Source organism: Megascapheus bottae, chromosome 2, assembly GCF_031878675.1.
Source record: "Megascapheus bottae isolate mThoBot1 chromosome 2, mThoBot2.hap1, whole genome shotgun sequence".
NCBI classification, from domain to species: domain Eukaryota; kingdom Metazoa; phylum Chordata; class Mammalia; order Rodentia; family Geomyidae; genus Megascapheus; species Megascapheus bottae.
The window spans coordinates 8,574,944-8,585,657 of NC_143510.1; the positions used below are offsets into that span (position 1 = coordinate 8,574,944).

At 43.4% G+C, this 10,714-nt stretch overlaps 1 long non-coding RNA gene across 1 annotated transcript in view; it reads right to left on the reverse strand.

The window, feature by feature from the left end:
* LOC150066360 (uncharacterized) overlaps positions 1 to 10,424 on the reverse strand; it is a 47,359-nt gene extending 36,935 nt beyond the window's left edge. The window contains exon 1 of the long non-coding RNA XR_016532618.1: positions 10,295 to 10,424. This is a non-coding gene — a long non-coding RNA (uncharacterized LOC150066360). The remainder of the gene's footprint in view (positions 1 to 10,294) is intronic.
* Positions 10,425 to 10,714: the final 290 nt, after the last annotated feature.

A 10,714-nucleotide genomic window follows, 5' to 3' on the forward strand; every position in this document is an offset into this window, starting at 1 on the left:
AGTGTGCTTGTTTCTAGGGCAGAGGCAGAGACAGCTCTGTTACCTCCACCAGCACTGCAGAGGTGTGACTGCAGTGGAGTGGGGATGTCACAGCAGCGCTGCTCCAATGAGGCAAGAGTGCAAGCAGCAAAGAGAAATAGGAAACTTCCCTGGCATAAGGACTCTCTCTAGATGTAAACTGGAGTTCATGCTGAATTGGGTATTTCAATGCACGTTTTCATTTATTTGTTTACATTTGTCAAATCATATTATAATTAAACATATCCATTATGAAGGTATCCTTACTGGGTTGCAATCTCTTGCTGAATCAATCCCTGGAGTAGTAGGGCATGAGTATATGACAAGGTCCCCACCCTTTGCCCACCTGACCATCTACTTAGGATTCTTGTGAGGCTGGAAGTGAGGGGTAGGGTTTGCTGGTTTCTCCCAGGTTTGTAGCTCACATGTGTGGAGGGGAAAAGCATGGAAATACTTGTACTGCTTTTTCCTAAAAAAGTGATTTCTGTTTTCCTGAGTTCTGCAATATATACCATCTACCTCCATTCTTTTACACCTTGAGTAAGAAAGACAGTCAACTTATTTCTTCACATTTTCCTAACACTCTTCCTTTTATCTCAGGCCTGTAAGCGTGTATCTAGAGCTAAAGGCTATGGATGGGCCGTGTCTGATAAAGTATTACTCTGGTTTTAGGCAACACATAGATAATTTTACGGGGAGTGCTCCTCACACAATCAAAGAAGAAATGTGACAGGGAATGCTGTCAATTTCTGTTCAAAATTATTCTTCTAACGTCATAAGCATATTTTCATGCACTGGAGATCAATTCAAGAACTTGCAGTGTCACAGTAAGTACTCTATTGTTGAGGTACATCCTAGACTTTTACAAGTAATATTAAGAAATGCGTGAATGGGTGGACCACACTCTGTGGCTCACTCCTGTGATCCTTGATACTCAGGAGTCTGAGATCTGAGGATCAAAATTCAAAGGCAATTGTTGAAGAATAGTCTGAGAAACTCCTATCACCAATTAACCACCAAAACCCAGAAGTGGAGTTGTGGCTCAGGTGATGAAGTGCTAACCTGGAGCAAAGAAGCTCAGGGAGAGAGCCCAGTCCCTGGGCGCAAGTTCAAGCCACATGACCAGCACAAAGAACAACCAGAAATGCACAAAGAACACTTCATATTCTCAGAAAAGAAAGTTTTCAGTGAGCTAGATCTTACTATAATAAAACCTGTACTGGGGCTGGGAGTTTGGTCTACTGGTAAAGTGCTTGCCTAGCTTGCAGGAAGACCTGGCAGGGTTCAATTCCTTGGTTACCAGATATATAGAAAAAGCCAGAAGAGGTGCTGTGGTTCAAGTGGTAGAGCTCTAGTCTTGAGAACGCCAAAAGGCAGTTCAGGCCTTGAGATCAAGTCAGGACTGGCAAGAAACACACCTTTATAAAGGGGCCAGCAGTTTGACCTAGTGGAAGAGAGCTTGACTAGCATGCTTCAAGAGCCAGCTTTGATTTCTCAGTAGCACATACATAGAAAATGCCAGAAGTGGTGTTGTGGCTCAAGTGGGAAATCCAACAACAGCGCCTAGGCTCTGAGTCCAAGCCAGGACTAGCAATACATGAATATATATATATATGACCTTTACGTCAAGAAATGGAACTAAAACTTGAATAGGGTGTTTATGGTCTCTTTCCACTCAAAAATATTAAGTCTAAGAAAATTCTTGGAAATTACTGATTATATTATATCCTCATATATTTTTTATGGTCTGTTTTCTTGCCAGTCCTGGGTTTGAATTCAGGGCCAGATCAGTGTCCTTGGCCTTTCCTCAAGACTAGCACTCTACCACTGGAGCCAGAGCATCATTTCCTGCCTTTTCTGTGTATGTGGTATGGAGGAGTCCAACCAGGGTTTTCATGTACGCTAAGTTAGCACGCTATCTCTAGCCCAAACTCTCAGCCCTTATTACTTTTTTAAGGCCCAACAACTATTCTGTGTCCTGATACTGTTTGTATGTTTACTTCATCTCTTTCCAAACTTGCAATTTGTTTTGAGAAAATAGAGTGTTTTACCATAGCAAAGATATGGAACCAACCTAGATGTCCCTCAGTTGATGAGTGGATCAACAAGTTGTGGTATTTGTACACAATGGAATTCTATGCTGCTGTCAGAAAAAACAATATCGACCCATTTGTTAGGAAATGGAAAGACTTAGAAAAAATTATATTAAGTGAAGTAAGCCAGATTCAAAGGAAGATAGGCTCAATGGTTTCCCTCATTTGTCATAATCAGTAGAAACCTTGGGCTGTACTAGCAGAGATCTGCAATAGAGCAAAACCTTGATACATAAGGCCATATAGTATGAAGCTAATTGAAAGGACCTCCAGGATATTGAAACAAAAGCCATGTAACGAATAATTGTCCTTAATGTACTATGTTATCTCTCATCTCCTTTGCTCTCCCTTGGGTATCTCATATTGTTACAGTACCTCACTTTGTTAGCTGATATATTGAATTTATTTGTATTTGGTTAATTGAAATTTGATAGGGAAGGGGGGAAAACCAAGACGGGGGTGGGGGTGGGAGGGTGGGTAAAGAGTACCAAGACATGTGAAAGGGTATCAATGTATGTGAATTAATGTACCTTCTATCTGGCAAATATCATGTAACCCTTTTATTAATTACAATAAAAAATATTAAAAAAAGAATTAATTTGAAAAAAAAAGAAAGACTAAACATAGAGTTCCCCTACCGCCCAGCAATCCCACTACTTGGAATTTATCCAAATGTCCAGAAACAAGGGCATACTAAAGCCACTAGCACAACGATGTTTATCACAGCATTATTTACCATAGCTACGATATGGAACCAACCCAGATGCTCCTCAGTAGATGAATGGATCAAGATGATGTGGTATTTATACACAATGGAATTCTATGCTGCCATCAGAAAGAATGGCATTGCCCCATTTGTAAAGAAATGGAAAGACTTGAAAAAAAAAACATATTAAGTGAAGTAAGCCAGACTCAAAGGAACATAGGCTCCATGGTTTCCCTCATTTGTAATAATTACACATCTAGAACTCTCTTAGCAGACGATTACAATAGCTCAAAAGCTATGTACATATGGTCACACATGATGACCTTAAATGAAATGACCTCCAGGATATAGAAACAAGAGGTTTATCTTTGTGAGTATTGTCTTTAATAAACTATGTGAAGTTATTTCTTTTATCTTTCTTTCTCCTTTTGGTTAATCTCATGTGGTTACTGTTTCTGACTTTATTACCTGGTATATTATATATGTGTGTGTGTGTGTGTGTGTGCGTGTGTATTTTGTTTATTTGAAATAAGGAGGGGAAGGGGCAAACAAGATGATTGGGAGGGGTGGAAGGAAGGAAGGGGGAAGGGGTATCAATGTGTGTGTGAGAAGTAATCCTCCCCCTACCTGACAAATGTAACTATAATGCTTCCATACATTATCCCAACAATAAAATATGATAAAATAAAAGAAAAAAAACTTTAAAAAAGTCTTCCAGGTTCAGCCACACTATTGTCAATGGTAAGATGTCTCTGGGTTTATCAATAAAAAATATTTCTTTCTTTGTGTGCATAGATATTATACATATATGTAATTAATATAATACATGTTATATGTTTTGTATCATTATATATGACATAAAGCAAATATAAATGTACATGTGTATTTTTGGTGGTTATATATAGCTTGTACATATCCATATATATGGATTTGTGTGTGTGTATATAGTTTAATACATATATATATATATAAATATATTAACAGATACTTACACTCATTCCATGCCTTGGATTTTGTGAACAATAACACAAGTAACATTAGGGTACATGTACTAAGGGTATTCTACAGAGTAAGCTTCTCCTCATTTGCCTTGAACTAGGCTGCAACTTATCCCCAACCTTACCTCCTGAGCAGAGGAAAACCACTTTGCCAGACTTATTTTTGTTTCAATAATGGATATGTATAAAATTCAGTACTAACAGAATAAGCCTAATGACAATTGAGTCCTGATGCTAAGAACAATATGGTCAATCCAAATTGAAAAGGCAATCTCAGTGAGTAATACAACACATAAGAAATGCAGCACCTCTACCCCATACCTCACATGTAGGCTTGCACACTCACTATAAAACAGGCCCTGGAGGAGGAGTGCTTCTAGGAATGCTGCCTTCTCAACTGTGCTGTACCTTACCCCTGTACCTTAGGTTTCTCTTTTCTTTTCTGTCATACTTCAATTTAATCTCAGGGCTTCACATGTGGGTGCTCTACCACTTTGAACTATGCTTCCAGCTCATCTTTTGCTGGTTATTCTGAAAGTGAAGTCTCTCAGACACTATGATTTTGAAGGATGATCCTCAGAATCTCACCTTCCTGAGTAGTGAGGAACTCAAGTGTGAGCCAAAGGTGCTAGCCTGCTGTGGCTTTTCCTATTTTCAGTGCAGAGATACTAGAAATACTTAGCTCACTGCAGACAGATTTAGTAGGTAACAGCAGTGCTTAGCCCATAGTAGGTTACTTTTATAAAGTGTTAAGGAGAAAGCTTGGCATATGGTTACAGTAATCATGCACATACTAGAATCAAGTATATAAATGAAATCTTATCAGTATCCCTTAGAGGACAACTCTTTTGGGTTAGGTTCTGGAAGAAGGAAGAATAATTCTGAATGGAATGTCTTTTGGGGTTTATAGATCCTAACCCTAAGTGGATAGAGGACAAGGAACTCAGTGTTCTTATGAATACTATTTACTTATTATACATTTGTGAAATAAATGACAGAATGAGTGAGTAAAGAAATGAGCTATTAGCAGATGAAAGAGACAAAGAGCCACATACATATACCTAAGATGACTGCTCTCCTTCCCAAATGCTAGGTGGCATGATGGCCTCTCGGCCTTTCCAACACTTCCTCCTGGTTCCTGAAAGGGAAGTTGCCTGGAGGATGACCATTCAAAAACTGAACCACTATGTAGATCTGCCAAGGGCTCTAACAACTGTGGAGTGTCTACTTCATGACTAGGCCTCCCCATACATCCTGGACAGAGAAAGAGGACATGAGAAGAAGTAGGGGACTTGAGAGGAGACAGAACAATGCTAACATGAGTTGGTGGCATTTGCTAAGGAAGGAGGGGTGTAGGTCCTGGAGACCTAGGACTTCTTCATGCTGTCTGCACTCTTCCTTCCTCTACTCTTTCAAATTTTCAGGGGAATTTCCATTTCCCAGGGAACTCTGAAACCTGGGTCTGATGAAGTTTTTTTTTGGAATGAGATAAAAAATTGGTGTTTGTAGCAATGACTGTATGTGGGGTGGATGGGGGTCACTTGTTTCCTAAGTGAGGGATTCCCTATATAGACAAGGCTGATCTCAAGTTGATAATCCTCGTGTCTCAACCTTGCAAACACTAGGATGTGCATGTACCACCATTGTAATTTTATTGACCATTTTCACTTAATACTATCACCCCAAACTGTATTGATCAATACCTGTTCCTCACCACTGGTTATGTACACACAGACACACACACAGACACAAACAGACACACACACACACACAATTATGTTGCTGGGAATCCATGGAGCACACCTGTAATCCTAGCTACTCTGTAGACTGAGCTCGAAGGATCATGGTTCAAAGCCAGCCAGCCAGCAAAGTTCATGAAACCTTTATCTCCCATAAACCACTCAAAGCTGGACATGGAGATATGGCTCAAGTGGTAGAATGCTAGCCTTCACATAAAGTTTAAGGAAAGTGCCCAGATGCTAAGCTCAAGCCCCAGAACCAGCACACACACACACACACACACACACACACACACACACACAAACACAGGTATTAATAACATTATGCATCTTAAATAACATTGTATGGGCCTTTCTCAAGGTGTAACTTGAACATGAAAACACAGGGGAACCTTCCCAAACTTTTGAGATGTTAGGGTGCTAGTCTAACAGTTCCATTGTCTCTTGAATACCTGGGGCATAGACAGCTCTGTCACAGTAGCAGCACTGCAGAAGTGTAACTGTCTGCAGTGGAGTGGGGATGTCCCCAGGGGAATCACAGCAGCGTTGCTCAAATGAGGCAACAGTGCAAGAAGCAAAGAGAAGCAGGAACCTTAGAAAACTTCCCAGCATACAGAATCTGTGTAAAAGGGAATTTAATAAATATAAAGGTTCTTTCTTTTTTTTTGCCAGTCCTGGGCTTGAGCTCAGGGCCTGAGCACTGTCCTTGGACTTTCTCAAGGCTAGAGCTCTACCACTTGAGCCTGAGCACCACTTCCGGCTTTTTTCTATGTATGTGGTACCGAGGAATCGAACCCGGGTCTTCATGCATGCTAGGCAAGCACTTTAACCACTAGGCCAAACTCCCGGCCCTAAAGGTTCTTTCTGAATCGTGTGCTACAAGTCGATTTTAAATGTTTACAATAGATATGTCTACTTTTGATCCTATAAAATATTGCTATTCCATGGTTTCTAGTTACTCATAGGTAAACATACTTTTTGTGTATGTTTATATACTTTAGAACATATGGTTGTTTAATGTTGTCACTGAATATTTGAAGTAGCTCAGAGAACTAATTGCGACAACATTCAATTTGTTGGCAGTTAAGGTAAAAATAAGAATGCACCTAAAGTATTGCCACTTTAATGACTATGTAAATTTCGTTTTGATTTTATAATATTCACAATTAATCTTTGTAAAAACAGAGTCTTTTGTAGTTATATATCTTTTTTTCAAAACAAACACATCATGGGAGGGAAAATAAAATGTATTTTTAAGTATAGATTTGTACAGAATAGACAGTGATTTAGAAAACGTTATTACCTGCTTGCTGTGTGCATACGTATGCCAGTCCTGTGGCTTGAACACAATGCCAAGGTGCTTTTCCTAAGCTTCTTTGCTCATGGCTAGCCCTTTACCACTTGAGCCACAGCACTCTTTCTGGCTCTTGGCTGGTTACTTGGATTTAAGAGTCCGGGGACTTTCCTGCCAAAGCTTGTATGATCCTCAGATCTCAGACTCCTATGTACCAATGGTTCTAGGCATGAGCCAGGGCGTCAGGCCTACATGCTTATTTTTTTTTGCCAGTCCTGGGCTTGAGCACAGGGCCTGAGCACTGTCCTTGGACTTTCTCAAGGCTAGAGCTCTACCACTTGAGCCTCAGCACCACTTCCGGCTTTTTTCTATGTATGTGGTACCGAGGAATCGAACCCGGGTCTTCATGCATGCTAGGCAAGCACTTTAACCACTAGGCCAAACTCCTGGCCCCTACATGCTTATTTTTAAATCGAGTTTTAAAAATTATGTTTAAGTGGTTACACAAAGAACTTTCAATTCAGCATATGAGTTTACTACATGCTCGTATTTAACTGTCTATCATTCCAGCTTTTAAAATAAGAAGTTCTGGCAGTGTTTCTAAGGTCTCTTCTGTTTTGAGTAACTGATTGACCCAGGGAATATTGTCCCATCTTCCACTTTCCAGTGTGATCAGGGGAGTAATGCTGCGGCTTACATCGCCCTCTAGTGGCAGTAAATTAGAAGGAATAAAAGAATCCTAATTGTTACCCAGACGTTGAAAGAAACAAAGGATCCAGGAGGAATTGACAGCAAATGATCTAGACAGTGAGAGGAAAAGTAAAACAGGAGGAAAGGGCAAACTACAGGAAACACAGAGAAGAAGTCCCAGGGTCAAATTTTAAGCTTTTCATGCATTTGCTAACTTTATCTTCATTAGAACTCCATCAAGACAGCATAACCTCTATTATTATAGAGAAATTAAAAATGAAAGGACAAAATAATGTGCCAAATAATAATGTAATCAGAAACTATACATGAAGGGATTAATTCCAAAGTCAATGCCCTTTGAATCTCAGCTTATAAATAAAGTTGGGAACTTTGAAAAGATGTTGGAATGATGTTGTCCTTTGTTCTTCATTAAGTGTCAGTCCACCCCTCAGGGTCAAGCACGATCAGTGTGACAGTGTCACCATTCAATTGCACATCTAGCCACCTATTATGGTCCTTGTGGAAGCTGGAATGAGGGGTGGCCTTTACTGAGGCCTCCCAGGTTTGTACCTCATTCTATAATTCATTAAATCAAATGGGTTGGGGCTGGGGTTATCCAAAAATACTATTACTATTTTTCCTAAGTGATTTCTAGGCTGGGGGTGTGGCTTGGTGGTAAAGTGCTTGCCTAGCATTCAGGAAACCCTGGGATCGATTCCTCACTATCACATATACAGAAAAAGCCAGAAGTGGTACTGTGATTCAATTGGTAGAGTCTTAGCCTTGAGAAAGCCCAACGATACTGCCAGGCCCTGAGTTCAAGCACCAAGAATGGCGAAAAAAAACTGATTTCTATATCCCAGGTTCTGTACATCATTCCCTTTGAATTGATAGCCTTGTTTATATTTCCTACTACATTTATTCCTTTTATCTTTTCCTTGGCATGTAATAGTCTATCTTTAACTAAACATTAGTGATAGGCTGTATTTGGTAAAAGATTACTCTGATTCCAGACAATATAGAGAAACACTGTGAATGACTTTAAGGAAAGTTCGTAGGCAAGGAACAAAATAGGACAGAGAATTCCTGTTAAGTTGTAAATGTTCTCAATTTCTGTTTGAAAACTTCTAATGTGTTATGCACTTTTTCTAGTACTACAGAGAAAACCGAAGACCTGGCACATGGAAAGCACACTCTCTCCTACTGAGTTTCATCCCCAGCATTTTAAAGTAGTACTTAAAAATGCAAAAAAGACTGTGCATTGGTAGCTGATTCATATAAACCTGGCTACCTAGGAGGCTGGGAATTGAGGGTCAGCATTTAAAGCCAGCTGTGACCCGTAAATTACATTTTTTTACAAGAAACAGCATTAAACATGTAACAATTTTAAGACATCATAAAGTTTACTTTTTTTGTTTTTTCTGTGTGGAGTCAGGCTTGAACTCTGGGCCTGGCCACTGTCCCTGAGTTCTTCAGCTAAAGGCTGTCACTCTACAACTGGAGCCATAGCACCACTTCTGGTTTTCTGGTGGGTAACTGGAGATAAAGAGTCTCTCAGACTTTAGTGCCTGGGGAGGGGGGCTGGGAACTGTGATCCTCAGATCTCAGCCTCCTGAGTAGCTAGGACTGCAGGCCTGAGACACCAGTACACAGCGAAGTGCATGTTTTGTTGTTAAAAATCACTATTCACACACACACACACGCACGCACACACGCACGCACGCACACACGCACGCACACACACGCACGCACACGCACGCGCACACACGCGCACACACGCGCACGCACACGCACACGCACACATGCACACACACGCACACACAGGCACATACACACGCACACAAACACGCACACACACACACACGCGCACACACACGCGCGCACGCACACATGCACACACACACGCACACACAGGCACATACACACACACAAGCACACAAACACGCACACACACACGCACACACGCACACACACGCGCACACACACGCACACACACACACGCGCGCACACACGCGCGCACACACACGCGCACACACACGCACACACACACGCACACACACGCGCACACACACGCGCACACACGCGCACACACGCGCACACACACATGCGCACACACACAAACGCACACACACGCACACACGCACACACGCGCGCGCACACGCACACACGCACACGTGCGCGCACACACGCACACACGCACACGCGCGCGCACACGCACACGCGCGCACACGCACATGCACGCACACACGCACGCACACACACGCACATGCACGCGCACACTCACACGCACGCACACACACGCACACGCACGCGCACACACACACAAACACACGCCGGGCGCCCCGCTCAACAAGACCACTGACTCACCTTTCCCCAGATCCTCTGAGTAATCCATGTGGATAGATGACCCCCCACCCCTCCTCATCCACACTCAGAAAGGCCCGGGGAGGCCCGGGAAGAAGGGCCGAGGTGGCCGGCAGCTCTCAGTCTGCACCGGGGAGGGGCGGCGGGTAGGGAGGAGCAAGCTCCACGTTCCTTTCCTGTCCCTGCTCGGTCTGCCCCTGCGTTCCCCATCCCAACGTGAAGGCAGGGGACCCCAGCACCCCCCGATCCCAGGGGTGGGGGCGGGGACGTCGTGTCCAGGGCCGGAGCACGGCCACACGAGGACCCGGACAGTGGAGCCCCGACGCACCTCCTGGTCTGGGCCAAGGCGCCCCACCCCACAGAGGCCCACCGGACCTTAGAACCACACTTACCTCCTGCTCAGGTTCAGTTCGCCATCCGCGTTCACGTCCGCCTCCTGCAGCGTCGCCATCTTTCCCAGGGATCCTGACCCGAAAGCAACGAGGGTATCAGGACTGCTTCCAGGTTAAGCTCCAAAAATCCCACCTCTTCTGGGGAAAGAGGGGGGAGTGTGAGCTGCGCACGCGCGGAGCGGAAAATAGGCACCACAGTCCCGCCTCTTCTGGGAGGAGGGAGGGCGGGCGCCTTGGGTGTGCTGAGCATGCGCAGTGCTAGGTTTCCTGGGTACCTAGCCTTGGGTCGGGTCTCGGCCATGGCGGAGCCGATGCATTTAAGCCAAGACCCAACGGGCCCACCCACTGCTCCACTCTGTTCGTGCCGGAGGACGGCACCTCCATGTCGTTCTACCTACGGCCCAGGCCGGCCAACGCCGG